An 18,796-nucleotide genomic window follows, 5' to 3' on the forward strand; every position below is an offset into this window, starting at 1 on the left:
GCCGAGCGGCAGCACTCCGCCTCCCGGGCTGCGCAGCGCGGCCGGCCAGCGGCGCGGGGCTGCTCCCTCCCTCCCCCTTCTTCTTCCTCCTCCTCCTCCTCCACCCCCCCCGCAGGGCAGAGCCGGTGGAGGCGGCGGGCGCGGATGGGAGAACGGCGGAGGTAGGAGCGAGGGGGGACGGGGATGTTGGGGCTCCCCAAGTTTGGAAGCGGCGGGACTTTGCGGGAAGTTGGGCAGGCAGCCGGGCAGCGCGGCTCGGCTCGGCTCGGTACGGCTCGGTACAGCGGAGCGGAGCTCGGGGGGGCGGACCCGGGGTTGTGGGGCTCCCGTTGCTGCAGCCGCTATGGAGGCGCGGAGCTACCCCTGTCTGCTCCTGCGTTACTCTGGGGTGAAACCTGGGGGGTGCTTCCCTAGCAAAGGGGAACCGGGAGCCTTCCTCTCCCCTCCTCTCCTCCTCTTCCTCCCGGGGCTGGGGGTGCAGCATCCCCCGGGCAGGGTGAGCGGAGGGGTGGCACTTCTCCCAGTTCGTGCCCCTCAGCAGGTTAGTGCTCCGGGGAGGGTGGAATGATGACAAAGATAACGCTGCTTGCTGTCATCTCCTGCGCTGGGCAGACCCTGCTGCCCGCCGGAGAGCTGCTCCTTGGCTCATCGCGGTGCTTATACGGCGGTTTGGGCGAGGAGACACTTGTAAAGCGGCGTTCCCTGAAAGACTCGTTGAATTCCGGCAGCGCATCCTACCTAGAATGAAGCCGAGGATGATGTTGCCATTCACTGACGAATATTTTTATGTGAAGAGGGGTTTTTCTTATATGCAATCTGTTGGCTGTTGAAAATAGCTTCGTAGCATGCTTTTGCTGAGAATGCAGTCAAGGTTCAGCGATGGGTTATTACGGTTAGAGTCTGTTAAGCAACAATTCACCAGCTGAACTTTGGTGGTGTCATAGATAGGTTTGGGTTTTGTCTGTTTTCTGTGCTGTTTCATTGTAATACTACAGCTGTGCTCTGCAGTGAATTGACTTTCCCAGACTCAGCTAGATTTGTAGGTGAATAGGAGAGGGGATAGTATGCCTAGGCTGGTGCATCTAAACACCTACCAAACTTTCCGATATGGAAATGTATTTATTTCTATGATATGGTTCTGTGGCCGAAAGTTATCAGCTTATTGATTTTTCTTGTCTGTAATGCAAGAATGGTTTCACTTCTTGAACTGTTAGCCAGGCAAAAAACATCATTACCATCTCCATAGAACAAACATGTATCTTGTGTATTTTGCCACTAGAAAACCCCAGGGTAGTCAGCTGAAATGATTACAGATTAAAACTCAAAGTTTGCTGGCACTGTTCATGAACAGTAAATATTTTTAAGGCTTAACTCAAAATCAGATGCACTCGTGTGTGTAAACAGAAGCCTAATTGAAGAGCACAGCACTTGGTAGTAACTGGGGACTACTTGATCCCTGGCAAAAGGGGAAATTTCCATCAATAAAAGGTCACAACATACATATCGTTATACAGATGTATTTATATCTATGCTATTTCTATACATTGGTATATGTATTTTATATACAGACACACATATATATATATACACACGCACTCACTCACAAAACAGTAAATACTAATGGAATGGTTGTCTTGAAGCTTGGTTTGTCAGTGATTAAAGCGTTGTCACACGTCTCTTGCCCTGAGAGCTTCCCTGCTGCTGCTGCTTCACTCCTGGGCATTGAGTCAAAGGATTCATCTGTCTCTTCACATGCCAAAAGAAAGAAAATCAATTTGAATGCAGAAAAGAGGAAACTACTTGTATGAAGATTTAGTAGTGAAACTACCTTGGGTTTTGTTGTTTTTTCTAGATGTTACTTAGATGCTGTGTCTGTAAGTGCAGTCACCATGCAGCTCTGAAATCAATGAGAAAACAGTTTTAAGGTTCAGGTTTTGTAATAGGAAGACTGATCTCAAATTCAGAGTGTTTTATTTGGTGGTCTGTAACAGGAATATAGTGAAACAATGGAGATTTACATGACAAAACACTTTATTCCCCATATGCAATGGAAGACAGTAATGGATTTTATCGTTGCTAAACAGAAAGTAGGTATCTGGAAACTGCATAAATGAGAAGGTTGAAGCAGACTCTTGTGTTTGAATTATTCCATGAGGTTGAAGTGGAAGGGTGAAGTTATGTAATCCATTAGCAGCATTAGCAAGGATGGAATTATATAGGCATAATCATAGAGATGCAAATAAGATAATTGCTTATATTTTAAGAGTATTTTAACCCACCTGCAGCATGAGCTCTGTGAGAACCAGGACTTTCAGTGGGCAAAGGTGATGTGATTTCAGTATTACTGTGCATGTTTCTATAGGCTGTGTCCCAGTACTAAGGTACCTCTCAAAGTATTGGTTTGTATTTAAGATCAAGTTGTGAGGTGGATGGCAGCAAACTCTTCCAAAGTTCATGTGGTATCACCAGCCATGATGCTACAATCCCTCCACCCCCCAATAGCGATTTCTTATCAAATTCCTCTGCCAATTAGGAAGGGAATCATTATTAAACTTCTGCACTGAGTGCTTCCTCATGTGCTCATGGGAGCAAATTCTTACGAAGCTGTAACTCAGCACTGTGTTACTATTACCTTCTGATATGTGTTCTCTAGAGATAAGCTAGTGGCAAGGGCTGATCTTGCCAAAATGACATATTGATTTAGGGAGTTACAACATCCAACTGTGTTTCTCTTTTGGTACAGATACATCACTCAGGTGAAGAAAGCCATGACTTAAACAGGTGCCAATATGCTCCCTCTCTTTCTTAATTACTCTTACAGTTACTGTGGCTTCCAAGGCTCTATATCCCACAATCAGAAACTCCAAGGAAATGTGCTATTAAATCACTCAGTGATACCCTGGATACTTGAGTGATTTGAATCACCCTGTTTCCAACAGCTTATAGAGTTTGCAGGAGCTGTACCCTGGTTTGAACTGGGTTTCTCAATTGCTGTTTTCAGGCTTCAATTCCTCCCTTAACCCACCTATTTTCCTCTGTACCTTGCACAGTGAGGGATATAACTCTGGATACTTCCAGCTTAGCAACATAACTCCAGCCAAGGAGAATGGTGGGAACTCAAAGTGCTATGGAAAACCAAGGTAGATTTCCAATAAGAGAGCTATTTTTTTCACCATTTCCCCACAAATTAGTATTTCTTATTTATTTATGTTTTATAGCGAAGTGCACTGTTTTTCTTAGTGACAGAGTGCGGTGCCAGATTTGGAGTCTAAATACAGCTATTCACGGGAGGGAAAGGGATCTGTAAGCTCCTACAAGTCCTTATCTCAAAGCAGCCTGAATTACACCAACCTCTCCACTTATACTGCAGTTTCACTAAAATTAACTGTTTACGCACAGCATTGTTGACCCATTGCCTTAAAAATGCATAGGGCTGCCGATGTACCTAACAGAAACCGGGTTGTACAGTCACACTGGCTGTTTGTCCTTGTTCATTTGTGTTTCCCGGGTTGAAAGACATGGTTACAATTCCATCCTGGTTACTCGATTGGGTTTTTACATGCGAGGGAGACAGGAAAGCTACCAAAGAGGTAGAGTGCGGCAGGCATGTTGCAATGGGAGCACTGTAATCCTTTGATTACACAGCTGTGCCTGACATGCCACTAAACAGCACTTTGAGGGCAAGCAGTTAATGTGGCTTTTCCATGGAATATTTATTAATTTATGTTACACTTGGTTTCCAGGAGCTGTTGAATGCGGTTTGTAAGCACTAGTTTTAAGGTGTGTGGTGTCCTGTCTAAGAAGAGATGAGCATGATAGCTTGCAAGAAGGAACAGAAGGAAACATGATGTCCAGGTGGGTATTATTGCCTGATGGCAATGACATCATTGAGGTGCAGTGGTGGTGTTAGACCATATGTGATGGTGAAGGTGAATAGGAGTGAGGGGTCCATGGCAGGCTCTGTCCCAGTGCTCTACTTTTCTCCCCTTGTGGCAGCACACCAGAAGTCATAGACTTGCCTACCCCAACCCATTGCTGTGCCTTTTCTCATTCCCAGATCCACCTTCTTAACATTCCCACAGTAGCTTGAGCTGGCTGAAACGCTTGTTTTCCAAGCCTCTGAAGTGGCAAGACTGCTGCTTGTCTGATGAACTTGCCAGAAATGAGGTGGTAGATTTAGGCTAACCCAGCTCCAGAAATACTTGTGAAGCTCATGGTGCACTGAGTCTTCCTCCTTGGGTTTGCAGAAAGCAGCTAAAGCCTCTGCAGCATTAGGGATGGTGAAAGGCACCTGGCTGCTAAGGAGCCTGCCTTCTGTGTAATGGCTTTCCCCTGAAAGTCGTGTGAAGGAGGACCAGGTGGGACGGGGCTTGGAGCAAGCTGCTCTAGTGGATGGTGTCCCTGTGTGCGGCAGAGGGTTGGAACTGGATGAGCTTTAAGGTGCCTTCCAACCGAAACCATTCCGGGATTCTATGATTCTCTGGTAAGAAATGTGGTGCTGGAGAGACAGGGAAGTGACATATAACAATATATATACCAAGCACTACTAAGCACACTTTATATTCTAATCCTTAATGTGTCATCATTTGCAGTCATCAAAAAAGCACACCATTCTATAAATGTGAGGGGCTTTATGCTAACTCTGTATCTAAGGTGGGTCATTCCTCACTGTACAAAGTGCAGGTTTGTACCTAAATAGCAAAATACTAAACCTGATTTTTTTCATCTGCTACACACCTTCCAGTGAGGAAAAATATGTTTCACAAGGAGATAAGTTTCCTGTATAAAACTTTGATATTCAGTGTGGGTGAATGCACCCTGAATTATTTATTTTAATATTAGAATTATTCTAATATAATTATTAGGATTATTATAATTAGAATAATGAGAATTATTCTAATAGAATTATTTATTCTAATAAAATTAGAAAAACTGATGAGATTGATAAAGACTTCTGTATTTTTATTTTTTATCCTGTATATTTGTTCTGCACATTTTTCAGCCAGGTTGGACAGAGCTTGGAGCAAGCTGCTCTAGTGAAAAGTGTCCCTGCCCATGGCAGGGGATTGGAGCTGGATGAGCTTAAAAGTCCCTTCCAAACCATTCTATCATTCTATGATCATACAAAAAGAGTGAAGATAAATGTCAGGTTTTAGGATGTACAGAGGAAAGAAGACTGAGTTGAAAAAAATGTGAACTTCTGAAACATCAATAGCAAAAATACTACAGATTTAACTGCAACACTTGTCCTTAGGGGATCAAAGAAGCCTGGTTGGTGGTAGTGTTGAAAGAGTGCCATGAAAGTGGGCAGCACATTAGATGTGAGTTTGCAATATTGGATGGTTTCAGATGATTGAAGATGATAATGTCCTTATATGTTCTATATGCTGAGTTAGAGTTCAGGTCGGAGCAGTAAGGGGAAAAAAGCACCTTAATTAAAGTGCTCAAGATCTGGCACCAAATTAGTAGTGAGATACCAATAAATAACAGAGATCTCAGGAAAAAAAGCCATAGAAATCAGGATTCTGGAAGGTTTTGCACATGATTTGAAGAAAATGTAAGAGCTCAGTGTTAACCCCGATGTGCCTGAGGTAGGATATAATGGCTTATGAGTGCCAGAATTTATTAAACCAAAGAAGGACTCAGTTTGACTGGTGCAGCCAGGAGGTTTGACTGTCTAAAGCTAGAAATGGGAGGAAATAAAGAAGGATGGTTTAGTAGATTGTTAGGTGTGTATATCAAATAATGAGATGGGATTGCCTGCAGGCCCAGCTCTTTGCAGGGGAGTTTCATCTCCTGAAAACTGTTTAACAGGTTCTTAAAACCAACACTGTTTTTTCCTGTCCATCAAATGCCTTATCCAATATTCCTTTCCAGCCTCATCAGTTTTGGCTACTTATAAATTGAGAAATTTGTCTTCTGACTGAGCTATGTAGATATTATAGAGACAATGCTAAATAGATATTGTTAATTATAGACTGGTTTGTGGTGGAAAGGATCTTAAAGCTCATCCAGTTCCAGCCCCCTGCCACTTTCCACTAGAGCAGGTTTCTCCAAGCCCCGTCCAACCTGGACCTTCTTCACAGGACTTTCAGAGGAAAACAGGATGAACAGCCCCAATTTTCATGGCCTGTTGATGTTAACCAAGTTAAATGGATAATAAACCTGAAACATCTAGATTTTTCAAGGAATACTCTGAAAGCTTAGCTTTCCCTAAATCCATTTCACCATGTTAGGTCAGTGGTCATGCTCCTCTTCTGTCTTCATCCACCACTTAGTGCATTTATAGGGCTGCTGCTTTACAGTTCACAAAATCATAGAATGGTTTGGGTTGGAAAGGACTTTAAGACCATCTAGTTCCAACTTCTGCCTTGGTTGCTAAAGCCCGAGGCAATTCCCTGAGGCCATTTCTGGAAGGGATTTTGGATGCTGCTGTGTTGAAGTGGAAGAGGAGCAGGTTGCATGTGTCCATCAGGTTTTGAGCCCATGCAGAGCTCCCTGAAGGAATATGGGTTCAGGATTAGAGAGTTTTGCTTGTTTTCTGGCTCCCTGGAGCTCTAGCCTGAGATAACACTGTGATGCGTGGTTGTAAATGCATTTATTGCAAGTGCAGAGGTCAGGTAACAACATTGCTGTGCATTAAAAGCTACCAATAGGAATTACAACATGAGATATAGTGGTGGTCTCTTCATTTAAAAAGACAAAAACGTGTTCTTGAGCACTTCAGCACAGAGTAGTGCAGCTTTATGCCTTGAGTAACTCATCAGAACCATTCATGAAGTGAATAATTTAGATGAAAAATGTCATAAATTATAGAGCTATGAAAACAGTATCTCAGATTTAGGATCAACTTGCCTGAGGAACAGCTAAGGATAAATCAGAATGAAACCACTATCGCTCTTGACATTTAGTATTAGAATTACTTCAGAGAGCTATTTATACCAGCTTTACAACAGTTTCAGCAAGAAATGTGAGAGGTGAATAGAAGGGAACAGTGGAACTTAAGCTTATCCTGCTCTTCATAGGAAAGAGAGAAAATGAATTTCTCTAACATCAGGCTATTTTGAACCCTGAAGTGTTTTAAGTCTTCAGAGAAGATTTTTGAACATTGCTGAGGAGATCAGCAAAGTTAAAAATAGTAAAATGGAATATTTGTTGGTAGCCATGGAAATCCCATGTGGATTTCTCTTGCATTAGAGTAGATCAAGAGTAATTCCGCTCTTGGTTTTCACTCCTGTAAGAGGGACCAGAATGTGGCTTCTCCAAACTGTTGGGCACTGAAAATGTTTTCTGGTTGGTTTGGAGAAGTCCAGAGTCTTCTGCTTGACAAGGTGTGTGGCTATAATGATAACCCTGGTGAACCTAAGCACCAGTCTGCTGTAACAGTCTAGTACTTGATAGTGAGTAGCTTTTAGCTGAAGTCCCCACTAGTTAGAAAAGAAACCTTTAAAAAGATGTAGATTTCAGAAACTCTTTGGGTAAAATATCCTTATTAGATGGCTTCAAATGACCTGTTGCTTATTTCTGCATGCAGCTTTATAAACAATATTCTTGTTGTTTGATATCAGAGTTGTAATGATGCCATACATCATTCTGCTGTAATACAGGGGAATGCATAAAAGCCTCTGCTGTGTCCTGATAGCTTTTTCTTTTAATGGTACCCATCAAGTGGGTGTAGTAATCTATTCAGTTTTCCATTTTTTTTATCTTGCTGTACTAGTACATAGGATTAGATGTACTGTGAAAATACAGGTAAGTATGTAAATATCAACAGTGATTTTTTGTTGGACTATTACAATTCTTACATTCGAAGGCTTTTGGGTATTAGAAAATGAGCTGAAAATTTATGACAATGTATATTCCTGCATTAAAAATACTTGCCTGTTACTGAAACAAGATTATCCCCATGCTAACCACTAGAAATTTACACTGCAGTGTTTTAATAACCTTCTCTGTATATTTTTAAAGATAGCAAATAATTCTGAAATAGCAAATACCATTAAGTTGCACTTCAGGAAAAAAAATGGAGGGTTTCAAATGAGGTCATATAAATGCTGCGTTCGTTCCAAACAGCAATTTGCAGGATGAACCTCTGGCTTCATTAAAGTCAATGAAATGTCTTCCTGCTGACTTCAGCGTGCCAGGATTGAAAAACAAAGTAAATTGAAATGGGATCTCAAGAAGTTTTATTCTTAGGGATTGACCTGAGTTAAAGTCATTCAGATGCTCCTTTCTCTGCATATGTTCTTTAGTTCAGCCAAGCAGTCTTAAGGTGAAGATACTGTCTGGTGGGGATGAGAGTATGTGAAAAGGATATACTATTTCTCTTTGGAATAATCTATCAGTGGTTATGTTGTCCCAGAGGTCCCCTTTTATTGGGATACTGCAGACGTGTCCTCGTCTCTGTGCTAAGGGATGCTGACTGTGCAGGTTAACATTCCTGTTGAAGATATTTAGGCCTTAAAAGTGATGGAAAGCCCCAAAGTCTAACTCTTTATTTCAAGTATACTGCTACTGCATTGTGTCGGTAGGAGTCTAGGCAGTCATTTCCATCAAGTGCAGCTTTCAGGCATGGTTTTAGGGACATTTTTAGCTTTGTCCTTTTGGCATCAAGGATTTTTATGCAGCAGTTGAATAGGAGGAAGGAATTAATTTGATTTAGTGATGTCAGACTGAAAATGAAGTTCCTCCTAGCACATCCTTCGAAGAACACTCAATGGCTCTGGATTTAGCCTGCCATCCGCCTTATTTTTGCAGGGATATTTTTGAACTTCCTCTGCTGATAAATATTTAGAGTCTGTTTAGATTTCATCTCATTTCTCTTAGATTTTTTTTCCCCATAAATACTTATTACTGCAGAAATGGGTATTACAAGCCTTGAAATTGCAGTGCCAGCAGTTCTGTTGTTTTAACTGTGGCTGACTGACGGAGTATTTATTAATTATCCAAGAGAGGCTTAGAGCATTCAAAAAGAGAACTTCATTCCTGGGCTGTAGGAGTTAGAAAAGGAACTGTAATTGCTTTATGTCTGGAACACAGGTTTAGGAGCAGAAGGCTTGGCTGGATTAGATGTGACCACGGCTGAGGATCGATAAGGTATGGAAAGTGGAAAGGCTGCTTCAGATCTGTAAAAGTTTCAGTCACCGGGATGCTTCGAAGCTCAGAATGAAAACTGGAGCTGTTCCTCCATGGTTTAATTAAAATTGAATGAAAAACAACTGGGAGCAACCTGAGTTGATATTAAGGACTTCAGGCACTTGAAGGATTTCCTTTGCGGAATTCAGTGCAGCCTTTCCTCACAGCCTGCCTCTGCGTGGCTCTCACTGGTGTTGCCCAGCTAAATCTTTGTGCTGTTTCGCTATGCCTTGCTAATTCCTTTTTGGAATCGTGTTTTTCCCGGTGTGAATATGACAATCCCACTTTAATTAGATAACAGCAGTTGTCACCGTGCATGGGGACTGTGATGCCTGGGAGCCTCAGAAGTCTCTGTGTCAAAATAAATAAATAAAACATCTAAAAAGCTTTGCTAAGAAGCAGTAAACTTAAAACCTGAGTCGGTTAACAGCATTGAAATGAGTTGTCTTATTACATTACAGCGTGTAGCCACCAGATGTCACTTATTTTGTGCTGGGGAGAAACATGTCCTGGGTATATAAAAGATTCAAGAGAAAGAGAACTTGCTCTAAGTGGCTTTGTTACTGTTTGTATTCATAATTGGCTACTGTTTTGCTCGAGAAATATTTTCATCTTAAAATAGATCGTATAGACCCGTTTCTCACAGGTAAGACAGACTTGCGTTTTTAATGAACCTTAAATGTCAGCAGTGACATTTTGAAACTCAGTCTTTAAGAAAATAATGAATAGACTCACTAAGTTTTCAGAAGGATGAAAGTAAATCTGATGGAATGGACAGTTTTATTACTATGAACTCTACTATCATTAAAGACACTTTAACCAGTGGCTTAAATGTGTATTCATCTTCAGCCAAGTTAAAAGCAGGGAGATGAGCCTTCAAGTCCTGCAGGACTGAAAGCAGGGTGGAAGTACGTGCAGGCACTAAAATCAGAGCACAGCATCCACTTACAGAAGGATGCAATTCACCCTCAGGGTTTAAAGGCTTCAAAGAAAGGTGTAAATAAAGCTAGATGGATGGGGATATATCTGTAAAGTGGAAAAGGAACATGTAATACTCAGTGCAAAACTGCTTTACCTGACCTGAGTGAGCATGAGCAGGGCGAGATGCCTGATTGCTCATCAGTGAGATGGAGCAAAGGGCTGGTGGTCTGGGTCATGGTGTTCAGCAGCAGTTTATTCCTCCCATTATTAGAGATGCTAAACCGACATGCGCAGGTATCCTTCCTGCTTCATGGTCACATAAGCATAATGCTTGTTTATATTTTCTGATCTGTACTCTAAGGCAGCACCATTAGAAAGGGGAAATTTAATTTTCTGGACTTGAAGCAGAAAGCCTGAAAATGGAATGATTTCCCAAGGGGCAATTATTAGTGTTTGGGATTTTTTTTTCCTTCTCTCAGTGATAGCACTGTTTGCTTCTGGAACTTAAATGTGTATTCTACCTCAGGTATCAGTTTGGGATGGAGTCGTACTCCCTCTGCGCATCTCGTGCAGGTTGGACATAAATCCATTGCTCCGAGTGAGTGATGTGAGGACTGCTTTCCAGATTATTTTCCTTTGGAGTCCTCAGGAGCAGCTGTTTTGAAAGACTGCCTGCCTTCATTTTTCACCTGAAAAATGACACAGGCATTTATTCCCCACCTTTCCTTCTGTGCTTGAGCAAATCTAGAGGTGAGCAAAGCCCTCCATGACTATGGTGTTGACTTCAAAATGCAGTGAATTAGTGCTTTAGCAGCTAGTATGAAAACAATTCTATTAATGAGCTCCAGCTCTTAACTGAGAGTTGGTTATGAGACTGAGGGTTTCACTTCCTAGCTGGAGGTCTTGCACCATCACTCCTGAAAATGCCACCTGCCAGCACTGAAAAGTGCTCCCTGCTACTGCTCTGCAGCAGCATCCCGATGTGGCTCTGGGATGGGGCGCTGGACTGCAGCTTGGGAAGGCCGGAAAAATGCCTTCTCTGTCTTTCAAGCTTCTGGAAAGACTGAAATTCACCCCATTTAATATGGTTACTGGGGGAATTCAGGCTGAGTGCTGTCTTAGATGTTTTATGTAGAAATTGGATTGCCAATGACTTTCTGTCTTGTATAATGCATATCTGTATTTTGTTCAAAGCCCCTCAATCCCCATGTAATGGGATTCTGGATGGTGAGTTAGGAGAGCCTGATTTTTTTCCCTTGGACTTCTCCCATATTATGCCATATGGTAGCATAGGTAGCGCATGTCAGTACTCTGTCATCTTGTCAGCTGCAGATTGAAAAGCACCTCTGAAAAGCACTCTGACACCTGCTGTTGAGAGTTACTCCACAAAAGTGAATACTGTCCATGCCCCAAGGGTCCGATGCACATGGACATTAACCAAAGTCTGAGATGCATTTAGTGCACTCCAGCATCCCCTGAGCCTTCTGTGTATGGCATAAACGTTTGCAATGAAAGTACCACCTGTACTCATTTAAATAGTTTTTCAGCCTGGACAGAAGCTTCTATTAATAAAATAGTGCATATATTGTATTAAAATGGTTGTGTTTGGAGGATACATCTTTGGTTGTTCCAGATAAGTTTTGCTGGTGTAGCTTAGCCCTGTACAAGGAGCCTTTAGGAGGAAAGTAAGAATAACTTCAAAGTCAACTTTTCACAGGTAAAGGAAGAAAAAAGCATGTCATTGTAAGGTTTTATTCCAATTTGTTACTATTACCAAAGTCTAATTTATAACACTGTGCCATGCAGTAAAGAAACTCAGGTATGTTATTGGCGTATAATTTATTTTTTCACTTAATGAGGAACTGTGACATTTTCTGAGTTTATAGATCAGTCTGAACTTCTGAAGTCACTTACTTTGTTTATAATGTTTTGGATGCTGAAGGCTTTTTTGCAGGATTTAAGCACGAAAGAAAATTCTAAATGAAATGGTCAGTGGTGAGGCTATCTCGTCTCTTACGCACCTCGGATGGATGGTTTTCTAGCATGCCTAATTCACAGAATCACAGAGTAGTTTGGGTTGGAAGGGACCTTGAAGATCACCCAGTTCCAGCCCCCCAGCTGTGGCTGCCCCATCCCTGGCAGTGTTCAAGGGCAGGTTGGACACAGGGGCTTGGAGCAAGCTGCTCTATTGGAAGGTGTCCCTGCCTGTGACAGGGGGTTGGGACTGGGTGAGCTTTAAGGTCCCTTCCAACACAAACCAGTCTGGGATTCTATAATCCTATGACAACACAGGGTGGAGAGGTTGAAGTGTCTGAAACTGCTCCTGCTGGTGGTTGAGTTGCATTCCTGAAGCTCTGATGGAAGACGTGGTATTTTGTGGCACTTTCTTGCACGTTGCTGTTTTTAGATGGGGGAGTGGAGTGATCTTTGTAGAACACAATGATTGATATGGCTTTTTGCAGCAGCTGCTCTGTTTTGTTAACACCATTCTCGAGGGTGGAAGGCATTAAAGGAAACTGAGCATGGGCCAGCTTCTGCAGTGCCTTATTTCTGAAACCATGCAGCTCCTTTGGGTGACTACTAAAAAAATAGAGTAACTCAATAGTGCTATTGATAGAACAGCTCAATATAGACCCATTTTTTCATGTTTCTCTTGATCTGAGGCACTAAAACCCCCTGTTTCTGGAGCTGCAGTTTGGTTCATCAGCTGAACTGAGCTCTTTTGCTGATAGATACAGCATATTTCTATACCATTGTCTGCATAAAATGTACATATTTTATTTATTATTGTGTTGTAGTGGCTGCATCTCACTATATGAATGCTGCTTTCATAGAATGCTTGTGTTGCCACTTATTTGATGGGGTGTCAGGGGTTTTCCTTGGTGTTATTATTGATATTATATAGTAGTGCTTAGAAACCGTAAATGGGCTTGGAAGCCATCTCTTCTAGCCTAAGACACCATACTAAGCTTTTATTTCAGTGTAGTTCCTGCTGCAGACACCTATTAAGGAATTTCTAGCTTATTCCACATAAAAAATACCCCCTCCAAATGCATCTGTATGCTCCCGATGCCATCTTAGTCTCCTGTGTGTCTGAAAGCTTTGAATGCATTAACAGCCTAACCCAACTTATTACATTAATCTCATGAAATCAAAGATTTGTGTCTGCAGCTCCAAGTAAACACTATTTGCAATAGGGAAGTTTAACAGATGGAAATACATTTCCAAACTTGGGAGGTATTTTTACTGGGGATGTTTTTTGGCTAGATGTGTTACTTCTGCTAAAGTTGGGTTTTTATAAGTCTTTGAAGAATATTTTGTGGTGTATATTCTGCTTCTGGTTCTCTGCAGAGTTTTATAATGTTAATGCTCAGTTTTTCTGCATTAGAAATGAAGCTTTTTGGGTTATCATTAACAGTCATGCATCTGTTCTTGAAAAGCTGGCTGCCAACTACAGCTGATGGAATTTCTGTCACTTCAGAGTTCTTCTGTGAATTGCTTCAGTAAATGGTTTATTTCAAGAAGTGGAACCTGAGCTCCAGAACTTGTGTTGAACTGATTTCAGCTGCAATGTCCTACAGCGACTCTGTGTCCCTCTTTATTTGTATAGAACCAAATATATCAACAAGAACTGCTGTTTAAAAATAAAACCTCCTTTTACCTCCCACTTTTCACTTCTGAGTTGTGCCCTCCTACCCCAGGGACATGGGGAGTTTTCATCGGACCGAGAGCTTCCCGGCTGGAACAGAGCATCTGGGAACAGTTTTTCTTCCTTTCTCCTTAAAGCTGCATCCTTAAGCTGTTGGAGCGAGTCCAGAGGAGGCCACAGAGATGCTGCGAGGGCTGGAGCAGCTCTGCTCTGGAGCCAGGCTGAGAGAGCTGGGCTGGGTCAGCCTGGAGAAGAGAAGGCTCCTGAAGGGGAGACCTGAGAGCAGCTCCAGTGCCTGAAGGGGCTGCAGGAAACCTGGAGAGGGGCTTGGGACAAGGGCCTGTAGGGACAGGCCAAGGAGAATGGCTTTAACCTGCCAGAGGGGAGACTGAGATGAGCTCTTAGGCAGAAGCTCTTTCCTGGGAGGGTGCTGAGGCGCTGGCACAGGGTGCCCAGAGAAGCTGTGGCTGCCCCATCCCTGGCAGTGTTCAAGGCCAGGTTGGACACAGGGGCTTGGAGCAAGCTGCTCTAGTGGAAGGTGTCCCTGTCTGTGGCAGGGGCTGGAACTGGATGAGCTTTAAGGTCCCCTCCAGCACAAACCAGTCTGGGATCCTCTGGGCCATCTCAAGAGATGGTCTGTCCAACAAAGCATGTGGGATGAGCATCCTGGCCCTATGCATCCCTGTACAGCGCCCACATGATGTTCAGGGAGGCTCAGTGAGGACCACCGTGTGAATTATGCACTTGTGCCATCTATGAGTTGTCGAGGGTGGGTTTTCTTCTTTCAACCTTTCAATGAAAGGCTTCACTGAGTGAATTTTGACCTCTCCGCAGTGTCAGCAGGGGAGAGTGGAAGATTAATTTGATAAAGTCTCCCTGCAACAAAAATTAATTACTTAACATCTTCATTGGAAGAAAAAGCCTTTTAGAGAGAGAGCTTGCCTCAGATTACCTCTGCACCACAAATAAAGACCATCTAGTTTGCTAGGCTAAATGTTGGCTTTATGTTGCAGAATACGCTGCAGAAGTGGCAGGGTGTGAGGCAATGCATGCCACATTTTCTGTGGTGCGTTCATAAGTACGCAGGGTTGGGATTTGGTTTACGTCTTTTTCCTGGTTTCTTCCCATGGAAATTCAGTAAGGAAAGTTCTCAGATATTTATCTTGTTTGTTTACAATCTGCAGCCCAGCAAAGTGCAGTGCAAAGCATGAAAAGGTATTTGTGGTTGTGTTCTTTCCAAGTGGAAAACAAGTGGGCTGAAGCCAAACATGGGCAAAACCTGCAGGAATACACAGTTGAGTCAAGAGGAGGCAGCGACCCAGTGGCTGAAGATCAGATTTATCTTATTGCTCTGAATTTTACAGTAGTTACTTACCAGGTCCCATACATAGCATGGCTTTTTTTGTATTACTACTGTTGTAAACAGGGGTATTCGTGCAGTTTCAAGATTTCTGAGCTAGAGTTTACCGTGTAATGGATATCGTATTGAGAGCTGTGATATTTTGAGAGGCTGATGAAAGAATGGACAGTAAATGAAGATATGTGAGTTTCTTTGAAGTCTGTAATAAAAGCGTTGTTCTGTTGCTAAAGATATGAAAGGACAATAATCAATTTTTAATCCATTAACGAGTAGATTAGGTTCCACATCAGTTACATGCTCTGCCTGTGAAGATAAAATGTTCTAAGCAACAGAAAACAGGGTATATACATGCAGAAACATCTTCAGAATGATTGTATCTTGTAAGATGGTTAGTAAAGAATTATTTCCCTTTGTGTAGCTAAAGAGCACATAATACAGATGAATGATGGAGTCTAAGCCTTTGATGAAGCACTTATGAATAGCAGTAGGAGACTATAGGAGTAAATGTTGCTTGACTTATGCAGAATAAACACTTTTCCAGGATGTTGAAAGCAATTTCATCTGTTATATCAGAAAAGCTTTGCTTAATTATCTGTAGCCAGAAGTTACCTGCAGGAATTTCATCTGATCTACTTCACTTTGGATCAAGTGTATGGCTTTTGGTTAATGGGCTGAGATTTATCTGCTGTGTTGTTGCTTAAAGCGTTAAAGTTGTTGGACATTTATAAAAGTTACTACTAAGCTGGGAACACTTTTTAAAGTATTGAAACAAAGCCGCAGTTGTGATTTGGCATCAGTGAATAGTTTTTGTTGACTAATTTTTGTTTGAATTTACAAGAAACTTTAATGACAGACTCTAACACTGAGTTTGTCTTTTCAGGATGCAGCTGTGTATGTTTCCTTTCACCCACTCAGCGCTAGATGAAAGATGAAATGCCTTATTCATGAAAAAGCACTTTCAGGGTACTTATATACAGATGAGATATGTTTTTCCATCCATTTTAATGTCTGTCTCATGGAGAAGGTACCATAGATGAGTCATACCAACAAATTTCAGATGACTGCATTAAGATAGTAAAGTTTATGGAGAAAATTCAGTTTGGAGGTGGAGGAAAATCCCTTCTCAGTCACTAAAAATCAAATGAGCAGCTGTTAGCATGTACATTGCTCTCGAATTGTCACAACAATATTGTGTTTAAAGCAATGTTAAGTATCACATAGACTGATCCCCCTTCAGAAAGACTGCTTATTTATGAAGTGTGAAGGTATATCAAATGAATTCTAGTAGATACCATTTGGTTGCATTATTGCATGCAAAAACATTTTGCCACACCATGAGACAAACAGGCACTGAAGGCATTACCTTATGCATGTTCTATTTATTCCATATAATGTTACTCATCCCTCAAAAGCAGCCTTAAATTAGCAGCTGATCTCTCACAACCCACAAGATTTAGCGATTCGTACCATTTGTAGAGTGGCAGCAAGTATTACATTTCAGATGGTGGAAAGAATATGGTTCTCACTTTAAATCAGCTTGAGGTAGCAGCTGCTAAAATCAAGTAAAATCAAACGTGTAAAAAGAACAAGATGGTAATCAGAGTAACATAGCTGTGAATACCCACTATTTTGCAGCATGTCGAGGCTGAAAATGCTTGGCAGGACTGTTGGAAATACTCTCTGAACATTTTTCTCCCACGTCCTGGTTCTGGACCAGTAATCAATGCAAGAGACAAAGGCCCAGGCTTAAAATAACTCTTGAGCACTGAGAGATCTCTTCCTGCAAATTCAACTGTGCTACACTAGCTCTCCATCTCTCCCTCAAATAAATCAGCTGCCACTCTGAATGTGAGCATTTATTCTTCTTTAGCACAATGAGGCTTTGGTGTTCATCTCGTCTGACCTTAGAGGTGTGGATGGCAGAAGCCTAAATCTGAGGCAGTCACTTGAGCATTGCATTGTAGCTGACACAGAGAAATTGGCTGTCCAGAGCAATTTGCTTGTGTTCAGATAAGGTTATGACAATGAGCGCGTTGTCCTCACCTAACTGAGCTTTGCGTGAAGAGAAACCCTGTGTCTCTATTGAGCAAGTTGCTCCAGAAGAGCTATTTGAGCAAATTACAGCAGTATCTGTCCAGAGACTCAAACAATGAGGCAGACTTGGAAGCCTGAAAATACAGCAGGATGGGCAGATGAGATGCAGAACAAAAAGTGTCCTTTTGATAAGTGAACTCTGTCAATACCAGACCAATTTTTGCCTCTGGAGTTTTCTGGAGATAAGTACTTATCTATTTTTGATTACACCTGACTGCAGGGTGTATGGAGCTGTATTTAGATAGGATATTTTTTCCCCCCTGCCAATCCCCAAGCCCCATGAATTTGTTTGATAAACAAGCTTCATAATAGATTCACCTTCATGCTTCATGTTTCCCTGTTGTGCTAGCACTATATATAGGACCAAGAATATAATATGTATAACAGGAATCTTGCTGATTTGAGGGATGATAGTGTGATTTGTTCCTTGAAAGAGCATGTGAATTTCTATAATTGTGGAGTAATGTGTTGGGAATAAGCCTTCAATGGCTGTTTGACGTTTGATTATTTGATCTTATTGGTAATGACGTCCACTGCCTGCACCTGAAGTTGTATTTCAGGTGATCATTTTACTTTTCCTGTGAGCTCTTTGGTTATTTTCCTTTTTCTACATAACAAAAGAAAACAAATATGGCAAATTCAGCCTGGAGAAAAAATACTGAACTTCCACCATGCATTTCTTAAAATAGCTTTTCTGTGAGAGACGTGGACTGGAGTAATTCATGTAAAGACAAAGTTTTTCTACAGTATGCATTCTTTTTCATATTCAATATAAATCTGTCAGTGCTTCTGTAGCAAGACAGCATGTGAGATGAATAGAAACTAAGTGAAGTGAAAAGATGAATTGCTGGAGAAGTTGCACATCGTAGGCAGTGCTTTAATCAAGAATCGAGAAGCCAGTGTGTACTGTAGGCAAAAATCTGCTCTGAGCATCCTTAGAAATAGAATCATAGAATAGTTAGGCTCGGAAAGGACCTTAAGATCAACAAGTTCAAACCCCAAATACATGAGAAGAGAATTTTGCTCCGTGCTTGTACAAGGGGAAGGACTTAAGTCCATTAGTGTGAGCTCTACCCTGACGCATGGTGAGGGATTAATGGTGCAGGGGCCGTGTGCGTGGTTGGGTGGCTGGCAGTGGTGCTTTTATTCTCCCAGGGCTCTTGGAATCACATTTCTGGAGAAGTGGTTACAGTGCTGATGCCCCAAATCCCTACAGAGCTCTTCAGCTCTCATAAAGCCTTCGGTAGATATCTTGCATGGGAATAGCTCTTGGAAAATGACTTTTGTGGGTCTGAGGCAGGTGTTGCTGTGGAAGAATTGGCGAGATCTCATTCCTGTCTTAAATGTAGAAGAACCAGTCCATTATAGTCTAAATCCTTATGCTACTTAGATCTAACTGGGAGATCGTGATATAGTTTGGAGTTATCAGTAGGCTGGACATTGGCTGGTTTTGGTTCTGCTTTATTTTCCTATCTGGACTTCTTCAAGCAGCCAAAAAACAAATGGTGGCTCTGATTCTAAACTGACTGGAATCAAGTGAAATCAAAAGAAAAAGCCAAAGGGAAGTCATGAAATCTGTAGTGATATTTTTCCTGCTGACAGATAGTTTAAATTAAAACTGGGTGATATCAAGCTTA

At 41.9% G+C, this 18,796-nt stretch overlaps 1 protein-coding gene across 4 annotated transcripts in view; it reads left to right on the plus strand.

The window, feature by feature from the left end:
• The first annotated feature begins 248 nt into the window (after positions 1-248).
• The window catches only part of CHST15 (carbohydrate sulfotransferase 15), a 48,339-nt gene continuing 29,791 nt past the window's right edge, over positions 249-18,796 (plus strand). For 2 of the 4 annotated variants that reach the window (XM_062635206.1, XM_062635205.1), the window contains exon 1: positions 3,744-3,855. The gene's annotated coding sequence lies outside the window, so the exon portion shown is untranslated. Of the gene's footprint in view, positions 269-3,743; positions 3,856-10,629; positions 10,807-18,796 lie in introns of those variants that run through there. The other 2 variants (XM_062635207.1, XM_062635208.1) reach the window with 2 other exon arrangements.

The sequence above is a fragment of the Pezoporus occidentalis genome, unplaced genomic scaffold, assembly GCF_034315485.1.
Source record: "Pezoporus occidentalis ecotype Australia unplaced genomic scaffold, CSIRO_AGI_Poc_V1 ctg45, whole genome shotgun sequence".
NCBI lineage: Eukaryota > Metazoa > Chordata > Aves > Psittaciformes > Psittacidae > Pezoporus > Pezoporus occidentalis.